Genomic DNA, 16750 nt, shown 5'->3' with positions numbered 1-16750 from the left:
AGGTCACTAACAATATGGTTAAGCTCCCTATATAAAGGGACATCATTTAGGTTGAAACTTTTCAAGAAATTTAATAAATACGATTGAAAAATATATTATTCATTTATTAAATTCATGTATTTAACTACAGTCGGTCTCGAAAGTTAATATAATCGACCTAACTTCACCTGTGGATTCTCCGGCGATGACTCCTGTTTTACATAAGGTATTAAAAAGTTTATGAAAATCTCATGAGTTAATGTAATTTTAAATGGCATATTATTTGTTTTGGTGTAGTATTTTCACACAGTTCATGGTAGAATTGTCAAAGAGGGACTGCTCATTCGTAGCCTATACACAAATTCATTGAAATCATGGATCCAATTGTCAAGACTAATTATGCAATTATCAAATACCAAGCATGAGGAAATTTTCAAAAAATAGTATGCAGAACCAAATCTTTTCGAGAAACGTCATATGTACAATATAGGGAAAATGACCAAAATTGCCTTTTGGGGTACACTCATGGATACATCTGGATAGTTGTCTGACGAGGTGAGTTTACTTGATCAATTAATTTTGTTTTTAGTATAGAAGATCATTTAGGTGCATGATAACATTATATTTTCTATTTTTACAGCATGTAAATTTGTTTTTGGGATTATTATGTCGACGACAGCATGATGATACTACGAAGGTTTGTCAGAACTAGACAACAGTTCTAGCTTGCTTTGTTGCACACATCCCTCATAAGTATTGCTGCATGGATGAAAGATCAGTATAACTATCAATTTCCTCCACTCTTCACATGACTGGTGGATGTGGATTATCCACCTGATTTACATTTGTAACCTTGGGGTATAATCAATGAGGTCAGTATTTGAATCTTAATTACTTTTCAAGGAATACTAAATTAAGGTCTAATATATGTATTTTATCAATGTGTGTAGGTTTTTTTCTCAATAAACTTCAATAATGCACATTGGATAACAGGGGTCTTGAATTTGAAGGAGTGAAAGATTATAGTTTATGACTCATTACAAAGTTTTATTGTTGATTGGAGCTATTTAGGTGAAAGATGTTGGGGTATACATTGATGATACCACATTTGCTAGCTGCGCGTAATTTTGGTCTCACATGGGTCGAGTCCATGGGATGATCCATTTGCATTGCATAGGGTGGTGGATATACCACAATAGATACCCCTATCAGGTGATTATGGTGTGTTCATGTTACGATATATTAAGTGTTTGACACTTGGCCGATTGTTATCTCTTGAGAGGGAGGACTCATTACGCCTGCGTACTCGTTTAGGCACAGTTATTTTTTCAAGATATTGATTGACCATTATATTATATCTTATTTGTATATGTATATATGTTTATTCATTCATATATTTTGTGTTAGTGTATCCATATGTTGGTTCATTTATATGCATTTGTTTTTTATATAATTACTAAAAAACGACTGAAAATGGATATATGAAATCAATATGGACATATATAACGATTACTAGCTGAAATTTTATAGATACATTAATAAGTATAATCACAAATTTTAAAGATAATTTATTATAATCAGAAACTGTATATATGAAGTAACAACTACAGTTATAACTTTTATATCAAAATATATTACAATCACTAACTTTATATTTAAAGTAACAAGTATAATAACAACATTTATATCAAAATCAACAAGTATAATTACAAGCGCAATTATCTTTCATCTTTCTTTTTTCTTCCTAAACTTGGTGGTACAGAACTAGGTATTGGAATAAGACTCTTGCAATTCTATCTCTTATGTCTAGGTTTGTGACATTAGCTACAAATAAGTTGTTCAACAATCTCTCCTTGTGAAGGACATCTATTTTTATTTGCTAAACATCCCACACGGTGACGATGCACGAACAGTGGGTGGATAACACTTGCCTCTTCTGGATGGATCCACTCTGATTAATCTCCTAATAGATTGATAACCTCTGTGTAGACTGTCTGATAAAAAACAGTGTTGTAGTATGGATGCAACCATTGAATGTAGGTGGTGAGCTTCATATATCTAGCAACAATAATAACATGCATGCAAGGAATCTGTGATAGTTGAAATTTTCTACAGGTACATGCCCACTTCGTAAGGTCGACTAGAGCATCATATTAGCCACTACCAAGAACCTGATATTATTCAAATGTAATAGGATTCACCTCCAAGTTTAAAGACTTTCGCACAAATTTAGCAATCTTTTCCTTTACCCAAGGTGTTATTGGGCTGGTGCAAGTATTTGCAAATTATATAAATACAAACATATATGGTGAGTAATTAAGTATAAGTTTATATAGTATAAATACAAACAGATATGCAAATATCTAAAAATCATATAAATATGTACTTACTTGCATGATTTTTTTCTTTTATAAAACTATCACTGTAATGTACCTTTGATAAACTCGATTAGCATAGTAATGGGTAAACCTTGAGTATGTTTGACAAATGCATTAAACAACTCAGTGATATTCGTAGTCATTATATTATACCTATGTCCTAGGAAATATGCCCGTGCCTAACGATCAAAACCCACCTTACACAGGTATGCTGTTACATTAAGGTGTATACGGTCCAATGACTTCATTATCTTTCAAAATTCATACTCTGTGTATGCTTTAGTTGTTTTCCAATACATCTATGTGACTTTTGCATTCTTCTTGTACTTGGATCGCATGTTATAATAAAGATAATGACAATAATAGCCATGGTGCACACCAGAGAATACTTTAGCCAATGTAGAAAATATATTGATATGTCGATCTGAAATCATAGCTAAATGAAGTACCTCACCAAAACAATTCTTTAGCTTTGTTAAAAACCAACTTCATGTGTCATGGTCTTCCCTGGGACTGATGCCAAAAGCCAATAGGTATATTTGATTATTACCATCTAGTGCAATAACAATAAATAATTGATCGAGATATCTACCCTTTAAGAAGACAGTGTCAATATAAATGATTGATCGAATATGTTATATGAATGCACGGATACTACAACATAATGTCATGTAAAAGTATTTAAATCATTCCTACTTATTTGTTAGTGTATGTGTCACAACTTCCAGAGTACAATATACTAAATTGTAGCAATACTCCGGTAGCAATATAATCGACTCTTCTGGTGTGCCCCTTAATGATTGAAATGCTCAATTTCTCACCAGACATGCTTGTGCATATGATATATCAATTTTATATCAGTCAACAATATCTGCAATAATCTCCTTTGGTCGATAAACATGATAAACTAATATAATGATATAATCCAACATGTGTGATGACTATCCAAATGATGTAATCCAAAACCATCACTTTCCCCACCTTGATTGCCCATGCAGGCTACTAACATTCTTTATTACGATATTTAACCACTCATCTGCTCATTTTTTACTTGTCTACTACAAATTGACATCCTTTCTAAAGAGCATCTCAACTTATCGCATCAATGATATGTTGTTTACTTGAAAATAATGTACCAATTTTTGGAGAATCACTATCGCTTGACACTCTTTGACTTTTGAATATAGATGGTTGGTTAGGAAAAGGTGGTAACCAATGAAATGCATCAATACAAACATTCCCACCATCAAGATTTGTTTGCTAAAAACTACTTGTACCTCTGATATCTTCATTAACATGCGTATTCTCTTTGACCTCTGATTTCTTGATTAGAATATTATGCACAACCTTTCTATCAAATTCACTCCATTCTAAAAATTTTTCTTCGTTGCCATAACGAAATTCTTTCGCACGATACAATGCATCAACATTAACATCATTTAAATATGCAAAATCTTCCTCTAAAAATTCTTGTTTTAGATTGATCCCAATATTTTAAATCCCTTCTAAACCAATATTTTGATCTTCTAGATGACTAGTTGACTCACCACCTTGTAAACCCCCATCTGCTTGTTGAGGCTCATAACTATCATCATTAGCTATAATTGTTACAAAAATTAGAATGCATTCTTTACAGAGATTAGACAAACCGTTAAGAATCTCAACATCTTCATCATTCGAAATTTCAATCGGGATGTCATCGTCAAGATGCTTTGGTTTCATACTTAACTGAATGCTAAATATCCTTCGATCTATATTACACTTGTTGCTCACCATTTGGATTAATTCATCGAATGTTGTGTGTTTTGGAATTTTAATCAATTTTCTATTACTTCCAATATATTTTATAACATTTTCAACCCTTTCTATCCATTTCCCCCTATCTAATTGAAGCATATCTAGCTAGTTAGATTAATCCTATAATAAAATATATAATCAACATAAATAATATAACTGAAAATACTGTTTACAAATTTTTATTACACAATTACATCTATTCCATATATAAATTATATATTGTAACTATTAATATACTTTGATTAAGGTGATACTAATTTGGAAAAATATCACTTTACCCCTATATTGTAAAATATCATTTTACCCCAAATATTATCTAATATATCTCTAACACCTTTCATTGTAAAATATCATTTTATCCTCAAATATTATCTACTCTAATCCTCTAAAACCATTTATTGTAAAATATCATTCACGGGATTTTAATTAAAATAGGCAGCAACATTCCTGCCTAAACCTTTTTCGACAACAATTTTGATGTTTTACTTTTTTAAGCAAATTGTTATTTTCATTCCAAAAATACCCTTCATCTAATTTGTCAAACGCAACGCTTGCCTTTCGCCGATTAATTGATTCCCTTTCACGAAAAATATTAAGATTAAATTATCTGTAATGAATAAAATTTATAAATTGAAAAACAAAATATTTTTTTATAAAATAATTGATTGTTATATATCCAAAATAATAGATATATCTTTAAATTATCTGTAATGAATAAAATTTATAAATTGAAAAACAGATTACTTTTTTATAAAATAATTGATTCTTATATATTGAAAATAATGGATATATCGAAAATGGTACGTTTTTCTTGAAACGGTGCGTTTTCTTCTCAAACAGGTTGCGTGAAGAGATGTGAGAATTTGGAAAGGGGTGTGGGAAGGGAATGGGTGTGTTAAGAGGTGCAAAAATTTGAAAAAGGGTATGGAAATGGTGCAAAAACCTTAGAAAGGGGTATGGGTACGGGAATTTGGAAAGAGGTGCGAGAATTTGGAAAGGGGTGCGGGAATTTCTGAAAGGGTACAACAAGCATTGCGGGTGCTTAGAATGTATGATAATTACGAAAAGAGTGCATAGATTGCTGAAAAGGTGTAACAGTTTCTGAAAGGGTGCGACAATTTCTAAAAGGATGCGACAATTACCGAAAGGGTGCGACAAGTGCCGAAAGGATGCGAGAATTGCTGAAAGGGTGTGGCAAAGTGTTGCGGGTGCATGGAAGGTGCGACAATTGCTGAAAGGGTGCGTGGAAGGGTGCGACAATTTTTGAAAGGATGCGACAAGCATTACTGGTCCGTGGAAGGTGTAGGAATTGTTAAAAGGGTGCGACAACAGGTGCGGCAGTGCATAGATAGGTGCATTGCATTATAATCTAATGGGTGCGTGAAAACTCTAATGTGTGGACGTGTGCATGCATGCACAACTTATCATCTGTAATGAAACCCCTTTATTAAAAAAATTTAAAAGGATTTAATAATTAATTTTAATAAGAAGAGAATTCAGTTCTTCATTAATATTTAGTTAGGGTAGATATTGCGACAGATGAAAGTATTTACTACAATATTAATAAAACTACGATTATTTATTTCCTCCAAAAAGAAATCCTTATTATTGTTTCACAAAGATATCTTTCTTTCTTCACTTATTTTTAATAGTCCAAATTTGCTTTATTCTAAACTAACTCATATTTTTGTTCTTGAATCCATCCATCAGAAAGAATGGTAGAAGCGATGTTCATGCTTGGATTCGATGGAGAATGGCACAACGAAGAGGGTAATAACCTCAAATATATCGGTGGATTTCAGAAATTATTTTTAGCCAATAGAATAATCAATTACCAAGGATTTATGGAAGGAGTATGTTCTTGTTTAGGTATCAATCAAAGTTTTAATGAAATTAAAATTTATATGCCAAATCTAACAAAGTTTAGCGATTCGCCTTATTTATTGAAAGATGATTATGATATCAGAATGATGATGTAGCTATGTAAGTCTCGCAAAAAGTCTCCATTATTTCTTGAAGTGGTTTTACAGCAAAATGAATTTCGAGATAATTATCAGCAATATTCACAACCAGATCGAGAGATTCATCAAGGGATTGAACAAAATCCATCAACCAAAGTTCATTTCATGGATAACCAGTATACACAACCAGAAAGTGTATAGAAACGTGTACTAGGAAGTAGCAGGATAAATATAAACCATGATCATGATGGTATTGAGAATGATATTGGTTGGAATCCTTTTTCTCAAGACCTGACACACGGGGAAAGAGGCCTAAAACCAATATGGGGTACACCTGAAGGCTGTTATCAAATAGATGATTTACCAAGAAATGGTATTCACCTTCAAGAAGAAGATGAATATGGTGGTTGTAATAATGAGGGCGATAGAGATTATAATGGTGCGAAAATGTGTAATGATGTTGTCGATGATGTAGGGGTTGGTACGTCAATGACAGCACCTGAAAGTTTAGTTGACACTGCTCCAATACATCGTAGTTGCAATCTATTTTTTGGTAGTCCAAAACCTTACAGAGATGTTAAAAATGAAAGAATTGAAGTTCATACCGTTGCACCATCAGACGTCAAATTCAAAGTGACAGACCAGTTTGCCTCTAAACAAGTTTTAATAGATACATTAAATAGAGATGCAATAGAAAATGGTTATCAATTCAAGGTCTCGAGCTCAAATAAGAAGAGATGGGATATAAAGTGTTTACATCAATAATGCAAATGGAAAGCGAGAGGGGTCAAGTTAAGTAATAGCAATATATTTGTGTTACATAAATTAGAAACACATACTTGTCCTCGCGATATCATAAGACCTCACCACAGACAAGCAGGTAAAAGGACACTTGGAAAAATCTTATAGACCTTATTTACTGCTGGTGACTATATGTATAGGCCGAAAGAAATTATAACAGATATGGCAGATAGGTTTCAAATTGATATATCTTATACACAAGCTTGGCGTGCAAAGAATTGGGCGTTGAACTAGATAAGAGGTTCACCCAAAGAGTTATTTAGATTATTATCGATATTTTGTTATAACCTTCAACAACGAAACCTTGGTACTGTTACACAAATTGAAATTGACTCGGATAATCGATTCCAATTTGTTTTCATATCTTTAAGATGCTCTATTAGAGAATTTCGTGAGTATTGTCGTCCTATTATTTGTATTGATGGGGCATTCGTGAAAGGTCGATATTAGGGTACACTTTTTATTGCTGTGGGCAAGGACGAAAATAACCAAATTTATCCAATTGCTTTCGGAGTTAGCGGAAGAGAGGAAACAATGACTTGGACCTTGTTTCTCCGAGCGTTACATAGATGTATTGGCGATCTCTCAAATCTAGCAATCATCTTAGACAGGCACCATGCCATCACTCGTTCTGTGAGAAAAGTGTTTTCGAATGCGCATCATGGCTGGTGTAACCATTATATAAAAGGAAATATGCGTGCTCGGTACAAGCAAACAAAACATATAGAAGGATTATTTTGGAAAACGGCGAAGACTTATCGAACAAAAGATTTTAAGGAGGCTTTGCATATGATTAAAGCTAAAAACCCCACTGCAGCAGTTTATTTGGAAGGAATTGACTAGGCATAGTGGGCTCGTGCTCACTTTCCCGGTATCCGATATAATTATATGACCACAAATATTGTTGAATCATTTAATGCTTTGGCACGACATGCACGTAAATTGCCAGTGGTGATGCTCATTGAATTCCTACGTTCAACCTTACAAAAATGGTTTTATACTTGTCATAATATGACAGGTTCAAACCACCATACATTTGTTACTCTTTGCAATATGACAGGTACAAACCACCAATTCAGTATTTACTAATTTTGGTTTGATTATAATATCTTTCAGATACTTGCACTCATCCTCTGACTCCGTGCAAATTGATAGTCAGCTAATATGATTGTCAAACCAATAACCATTGATAGATATGAAGTGCATAGTTCCGGTAGACTTGTCGCTATAGTCAATCTTGCAAAAAAAGAATGCAGTTGTAAAAAATTTCAACTATCACAAATAGCATGCACACATGTTACGACAATTGCCAGATTTCGAAACCTCTCAAATTGTTATCCTTAGGTAAATAAATATTATTAAACTAAATATTGGAAAGTTGTTTACCGAGAGGTTGTTAAACCTTTGGGTGATCCTTCCGAATGGGTGTAACTTGAAGATATCCGTATAGTTAATCCACCACAAATGCAATAACGATGTTTTGGTCATCCCCCAGAACATAATAGAAGACCGTCTGAAGGAGAAGAAATACATCAAGTTGAATGTAGCAGATGTCATCAAAAAGGGCACACACGTTTAGTTTGTACAAATCCCTTAACTGAGGCTACAACATCTTCAGCAGGTATGGGTTTGTCAAGAAGAATGTAAATTCAGATAATGTTGAATGGGTATATTGCACATATGGTATATGTTGAATGTCTTGTCTTATGAATGAGTGCAAATTATGTTTCTTCAGCACAAAATAAACTGCACCGTTTGGCTGTTGTTTTTTCCCCTTTTCATTATTCTGATCCTGGAATTAATTCATTATTTTGTCAATAAAGATTATGAATACAAATTTAGCAAATTAACAGAATCATTTAGGCAACATTATAAAAATTCATCGTCATCTTCGTCTTGCGTTATTGACTATTACGTAAAACTTTCGGCAGCATTTCCTCTGTAATTTCAACAAATCCTAACCTGTATATACTAAAATCAAAGAAACTGCACTCCATTATATATATATATCCGTCAACCCAAACTCTAGCCATATCAACATATCAATAAAAATATGCAATATAAAATATGATATGCAATTAATCAACCCATGCATACGCCTAAACCCTAATACACCTTAACCAACCAATACAAAATAAATATATAAAATTTACATACTATACCAAAAAAAATAAGAATATTCATAAGTTTATATATAATAAGAAAAAATAGGAAAATAGTGAATTCCCGCTATGCTTCCATATCTTGGATGCAATAATGTAACACATATAGGAAGTATTTGTTGCCCTAAAATTTAATCTCTTGCTAGTGGCGAGATACTCTAAAATATATAATGAGAATATCCTGCAATCACTGAAGGTAGTGCCTTGTTGTGGTACATCCACGCATCTCGTAATGGTCAACTGTTCTAACTTTGGCTCAGGACCCCGTGACTCCCAATAGTTGGTCACACTAATAATAGACAGAAGATAAGAATAACGTTTCATAACCTCTAGGAACCTCTCTGTAAAGTCAAAAAATGCCTTGGATGAGTCATACACTGTCAAAGTCCACACATTTAGGTCCAATTCACCGCATGCCCATTGTTGAGTTTCATAATTGATTGGAATATAAACTTGTAATGCAATAAAACGAATCCCATCAGTCAAATTTTTACAATATACTTACCAAAATAATATATAAATATCAATTTAAATGGTACAAACCCGATCAACATCAGCCCATGAGATATAACTTCTATGTAAGTCTAGATAATTTATCCTTTCGATCGGATCTAATAATAATCGTGGTCATTGATAATTATCTAATCTATAATTTTCTCATTCTTTTATTATATGCGGTAACCACCCATCAAAAGAAGTTTCCACACAAGTTCATTTAGCTGATGGAAACGTATGTCGTAATACCACTAGATAACTATCAATATGCTGAAAAGTAAAATATTACAACACAATTGAGCAAACATTGTAAAATAAAAATATAATGTAAAAACAATGTAACTTTTGCCTTTAAAAATTAATATACCTGATCTAGTAGCCATTGGTTATCTTCACATAATGGCTTCCACCACTTAATTTTATCACATGATCCATATAAATAAGTGTTGCCCAAAGCCAGTTCTGGAGGGTCCCGTACCATTGCAAATATTCATACATGTTATTTTCTGCTTCCTCCAAGTAGGATGACTGATACACCTCTTGTGCACGACAATGTTTGAAAGGATCAATGTATGGGTTTTGAAGTGCTTTACCCTTCTTCATTATCCTTCAACGTAATGTCCTCCGAGTAATGGAACGATGCTTTAATGGAGTTTCATTCGTGACATCCGTTGTTTGTTAGATAGCCGCATCAAACTAGTTAAAATACTCAAACAGTACTTCTGTTGGTTCATCCTAAAAATAGAAAACAAAACACTTGGTTAATTTTCAAAATAACATTATTCAATTATTCAAAAATATATTATGTCAGAATATAGTTTAAAGACATACCACTTTTGTTGGGCTTGTTGGGTTTGGATGGTACGTATGTTGAAGCTCTGTCAACTTGGCTTCCATAGATGTTTAACGTGCTTCAAGTAGTGTTTGCCGGTCATCAATGTTTCCAAGTCGTTCATCAACTTTTTGCATGAACCCTTGTAAAAGCTCTTGAAGTCTATCAAATTTATCATCATCTATCCGGATAGATTCACTCGTAGGCATGCAAGTATGTGTTTCTTCAGTCAGCTAAGGCGATGATATAAAAGCACTACGCTCAGGTGATTGCATAACTGATAGCACAGGACTACTAACAAATGTACTCCGTCACCTACGAACAGGAGTATTCTAACTTATAGGTGCAGGTAAGATATCTAGAGGGGATGCTACGCCAAGTTAGATGTCTGGAGGGGATGTTATAACAATAAGAGTAGTATCAGATTCTTCTAGATCATCAATGTAATCTATAACATCTTCGTAATACGGTGATTGTCTTTCAACTTTGGGTGCAATCATACGAGGGATGACAACATCCTAAAGATATTCAAATTAGGTTTATTAAAAGAGGTTTAGGGTAAACTAACAATAAATAATGTTGAAAAGCATAATAACTTACTTCAGAAGAGTTCAAAATACGATCCATCTCCTCCCAGCTTGGACCTTCTAAACTTCTCCACCTCAACATTCGAGGAATTCTCTTCACCGATTTACAAATCATAAAACTTTCCAAATTATTAAGTGTCTCATATATCCAAATCTTTCATTCAAAAATGCATATACTATAAATAAATAAAATGATCAAAAGTATATACTTATGAAATATTAAAAAAGGGTTAATATTACCTGAAATGCTAAGGTGCATCCTCGTATCCCATAAGTTAATGTTGGGATATCTTTTGAATACAGTGGATATAATTTAGAAACTTCATTATACTGTTTTAGTAAAGCCTCACCTAAAGATTTAATGGTCATCCTCCAAACAAGAGTAGCCTAGGGATATGAGTTAAAAGTATCCCAATCATTAACAATACGTAAAATGTGTTCCGAAACAGTTTTTCTATTGTCTGATCCCAACAATGCAAAATGAAGCAGATATAGGGCAGATATTTTAATGGCATCCTTATCATTGTTTACCCATGCTTTTTCTTTAAATACTATTGCTATATCACCATAGGTAACAACTTTTTTACCAGCAAAATACTTAGATTTCAATTGTGATTTTTCGATAACCTTGCTCTTACCCATTTCCCTACTGAATTTTAATCTTGTAATGAGAGTAAATTCAATAGGGCCAAATCTGCAGTCCACTCCATTAAACCGAAACCATAATTCCTCTCCTACCACTCTTTTGTTGATTTGTCAGAATAACACATAATGCAATAAACTAGAGCTATGCTTCAAAGTCTCCATCTTTAAAAATCACTCGAAACAACATGTTTTGAACAATCTTTTCTGGGCATGAGTAAGAGTATTTTTGATTACTTGGACAGTGTCCATATGACCTCTAACTTTTAACTTCGTAAAAAAATAATGACAGTCGTTATACCTCCTTTCATCAGGACGTTCATGAACTCCAATTTCCTAAAAAACTAGAAAATGTTCCAAAAATCAGAAAAATGTTAACAAGATTTTATACTAGTCAAATTACAATCAATATAATCGATCAAATTGCAAACAGGTGAGAAAAAATGTGAAAAACGTGAGGGAAAGTGTTAAGGGGTGCGTGGAATTGCAAAAAGGTGCGAGGAAATGCAAAGGGGTGCGGGAAAATGTTAAAAGGTGCGTAGAAGTGCAAAGGGGTGCGACAAAATGTTAAGGGGTGCATGAAAGTGCAAAAGGGTGAGGCAAAATGTTAAAGGGTGCATGGAAGTGCAAATGAGTGTGGCAAAATGTTAAAGGGTGTGTAGAAGTGCAAATGGGTGTGGCAAAATATTAAAGGGTGTGTGGAAATGCAAACGGGGGTGGGCATATGTTAAGCGGTGCGGGAAAATGTGAAAAGGGTGCGTGGAAATGCAAAAGGGTAAGGCAAAGTGTTAAGGGGTGCATGGATGCGTGAAGGGTGCGTGGAACTACTAAGGGGTGCGTCGATATGTTAAAGGGTGCAGGAAAGTGTGAAAGGGTGCGGAAAAATGTTAAGGGGTGCGTGCAAGTGTAAGGGGTGCGTGGATATGTGAAATGGTGCAGGAGAAGGGGAGTGGTCGTGAAGGTGTTAATGGTGGTATGTATATGTGAATGTATGTGTGACTTTGTTAACAGTATGAACAAGGAAATCAACACTCCAAAATAACATCTCCTCCTCCCGTAACTACGAACCAACACAATCAATCGGCAAAATCACATATTTTAAACCAACACAATCAAACCGACAAAATCAATCGCATAATCAAAACTTTAATCAACCAATCAACATCCATGCATCCAACGAAATACAAAATGAAAACCTAAATCTCATCCAATGTCCCAAAGCCAAATCAATGTTAGCAATAAATATGTACCTAAGACGACTCAGACGACATTGCCTTAGTTTTCTGATGACGGTTTCTTGATAGTGAATGGTGAGTGAGTAAAATTTTTGTTTTGGTGAGACTATCGATCTTTGTGGTTTGGCTGACGTTTTGATTGCATGTCTGACAGTTGTTAACAATTTTATCACTCAGCGTACTTTGCCACGCGCCCCACACCTTTGCCATACCCTTTCGGCAATTGTCACACCCTTTTAGCAATTGCCACACCCGTTCAACAATTCTTGCACCCATTCGATAATTTTCGCACCCTTTCAGCAATTGTCGCACCCTTTTACACACCTTTTCAGCAATGCTTGCCACACCTTTCAACAATTACGTGGAAGGGTGCAGCCAGAATTGCGGGTGCGTGAAAGGTGCAACAATTGGCTAAAGGGTGCGACAATTGCTGAAAGGGTGTGACAATTGCTAAAAGGGTGCGGCAGTTACTTAAAGGGTGCAGGTGCACGCGTCTGCACGTAGCACCAACGCACGCGCGCCTGTTCGCAGGCACCAGCGCATACGCATGCGCACGCGCACCTGCACCCCCATTCTCGTACCCGCATCTGCACCCCTTTCCAAATTTTCGCACCCTTTTTCAAATTTTCGCATCTCTTAATGCACCCATTCCCTTCCCGCTTTCCAAATTTCAATAACCTGTTTGAGAAGAAAACGCACTGTTTCAAGAAAAACCTATATATCCATTATTTTGGATATATAACAATCAATTATTTTATAAAAAATTATTTTGTTTTTCAATTTATAAATTTTTTTCATGACAGATAATTTAATCTTAATGTTTTTTGTGGAAGGTAGACAATTAATCGGCGAAATGCTATGATAAGGTTGAGAAATTAAACGAGGGTATTTTCGGATTGAAAAATATAATTTGCTTAAAAAGGTAAAACGTCAAATTTATTGCCGAAAAAGGTTTAGGCGGGAAAGCGGCTACCTATTTTAATTAATATCCCATCATTCACCATATACAACTATAATATTTACAAAATAACCCATATAATTTTTATTAATTTCTTTTTACACTAAATTATAATTTATTATATAAAACATCATATATAATTGTATTATTAATAAAATAATAACGATTGAAATTATAACAGGTATAAATATTTCGACATCACAAACTTTTTTCTTCTTGCTCGAAATCCCGAATACGAACTTTTTTTCTTTTTTCATAAATCTCTCTCAGATATGTTAAAAATAATGGAAGAGATATGATTTGTATAGAAATGAAGGAAAGATAGATTTGGTATTTTCTTGGAGCATTTTTGTTTAAATCCCTTGAAATAAGGGTGTTTTGGTTTAAACCCCAAAATTAGGGGTAAATTTGTTTATTAACCTTTAAAAAAGGTAATTTAATTAATTTTCCAAAATAGGAAATAAAAGAAAGGTGTCATGAACCTCTAGAGCCTTTAGGTTTTCATATTAACGAAGTTGATATTTATATCCATAAAAATGTTATGAGGCCAAAGGACTATTTCCCACCCAAGTTTTACCTAATTTCAAAAGCACACTTATGACAAATAAAAAACTCAAATACTTAGTCATGAGTTAATTTCTATTAGAATTATAGGTTAGAGGGAAGAGTAAAATTATTATTTTATCCTTAAACTCTAAAACCTTAAAAATTTATCAAAATTTCCCCCCTCAGTTTAAAAACTAACAAATTTTCTCCAAAACTAAGTTTTAAAAAATTCACTTTTCCCCCTAGGATTTTGATTTTTTAACAAAACCTCTCCCTCTTCAGCAACTAGCACTGTCCAACCATCTCTCTTCTTTCTTTTGACCACCCATCTTTTGTCCGATGCTCAAAAGGCACAGATCTTGACCAACATCTCCTTATTTTTTGCATGAATCATCTCCCATTCTTTCATGCGATTCATCTCCCTGATATCATTCGAGCATTTGTCGTCGTTGTCCCCACATCTCTCATAGTCGTCCGACATCATCTCATTGTCATCGTGGTCGAATCAAGCGTCATGGTTAAGATCAATGAATTGCACAACATCACCCAAGTGTCATCCAAATGTGATAAATGGGTGGTCATCTGAGCATTGAATGAAAGATAGGTGGTCACCCTTCCTTCTTCTTCGGCCATCGACGAAAGATGGGTAGGGAAAGTAGACTCTAGTCACCAGAGAAAAAAACCATAAAAATATGAAATGGTGACTTTTCGAAGTTGACATATGGGGGTGAAATATTAATTTTTAAAACTTGAGGAAAAAAGAGATAAAATTATATATTTTTTAATATTATTGTCAAAATGACAGTTCTACCTTTGTTTCTAAGAAAAATTTTAATAGAAATTAGTCTATAAATGGGTATTTAGGTTTTTGAACTATTATGAATGTACTTTTAAGATTCAGCTACAACTTGGGTAGGAAATAGTCCTTTGGCCTATGTTATAATTTGCTTCTAAGATGAGTGCTTCAAGAAGAATAGAAGACTGTTTTATAAAGTAAAAAACTATATATTGGTGTAAGAGGAAAAGTTTCTATTTTTGTATTTACAATAAATGGTTTGATTGCGTTAACCTTTATTAAATAATTGGGTGTATTGTTACTTTTTGGAACCCTTGGGTGAGTTATCTTTTGTGGGAAAACATGGTTTCTAGTATTAGTTTTCTTAGACTTCGTGAAGTTTATTGGACAAACTAGGCCCACCCAAAGTTTGATGCAATGACAAATGTCACTCTCTAAGTTTCAAAAAACCAAATTCTCACTTGTTATAATCTTTCCTTAGGGAATTTTGTTTGGTTTTTAAAGAAATAATTGTTTTATCCTTTTATTGAAATTATGAAACAACCATTAACACTTATATAAATGTCAAATTACCTATATATCTATACAAATTTAAATATTTATTACTTAAATCCTTAAAAATATGAAAGTATTTTAATTAACTTTAAAATGTTCTTTTTTTTTTTCACTTCTTTGGGGCCGTAATTGTCATTTTTGAAACTAATGAAGGATATGTTAAAATTTTAAAAACTTCAAAAAAACCCCTAAATTTTTTCAAAATTCCAAAAACCCCTTGAATTTTTCATTAACACTCTTGACATGTTTAAAAATTACAAATAACTCCCAAACATATGTTATTTTTTTAAGAAAAAATAGACTAGAAAAATCTAATCAAATGATTTTCTTGTCTTTTCACTTATCACTAACCCAAGTAGCTGATAGGTGAGAATCTGATTTTTTGAAACTTAAAAGGTAAAAATTTGTTAGTTGAAAAAAACCTCGGGTGGGAAATAGTGTTTTGTCCAAGTTTAATTTAGTTTTATGCTTGTTCATTAAATTTGTGCTAGTTTCTAAAATAAATCAGAACTGAGCCAATAGATGCCTTCATCCCAAACAGTAATTCTATAGTTTCCGTTCATCAGATAATTGCATTGCTCCTTGTTCATGGAGACTTTACGGAAAATTTTCCTTGGTATTCATTTGAAAATACCGAAGAACCAAAGAAACTGATGGAGAAAAATGCCGATCAATAAAACAAAGCAGTGCCTTTGGAAACTATGTCAAAGACTTTAAGAGTCAATGTAGGGCCGACAAAATAAAAAAGTCTTGTTTATTTATTTGTTTTCTATATTTTCCAGTAAGCATTGATTGGTTAATTAAAAACTACAAATGCATAAAATAAGAAAATTCAGGTACAATTACCCATCTGCTTAAGCTGGAACAATAACATGAACACTTCCAGTAATATTCTTAATAGAAAATTGTCTGGTTGGAGATCTCCTACTCCATCAAAGGATCCAAAACACTCCACCATATTGATTTGAAGTTAGTTTGATGAGATTGAGTGGTCAAAACTCTCATGGTGACCTCATGAGACTTGCA

This window comes from Mangifera indica, unplaced genomic scaffold, assembly GCF_011075055.1.
Source record: "Mangifera indica cultivar Alphonso unplaced genomic scaffold, CATAS_Mindica_2.1 Un_0036, whole genome shotgun sequence".
In the NCBI taxonomy this organism is placed as follows: Eukaryota; Viridiplantae; Streptophyta; class Magnoliopsida; order Sapindales; family Anacardiaceae; genus Mangifera; species Mangifera indica.
The sequence above is the reverse complement of the archived record's forward strand: the minus strand, read 5'-3'. Positions refer to the sequence as shown.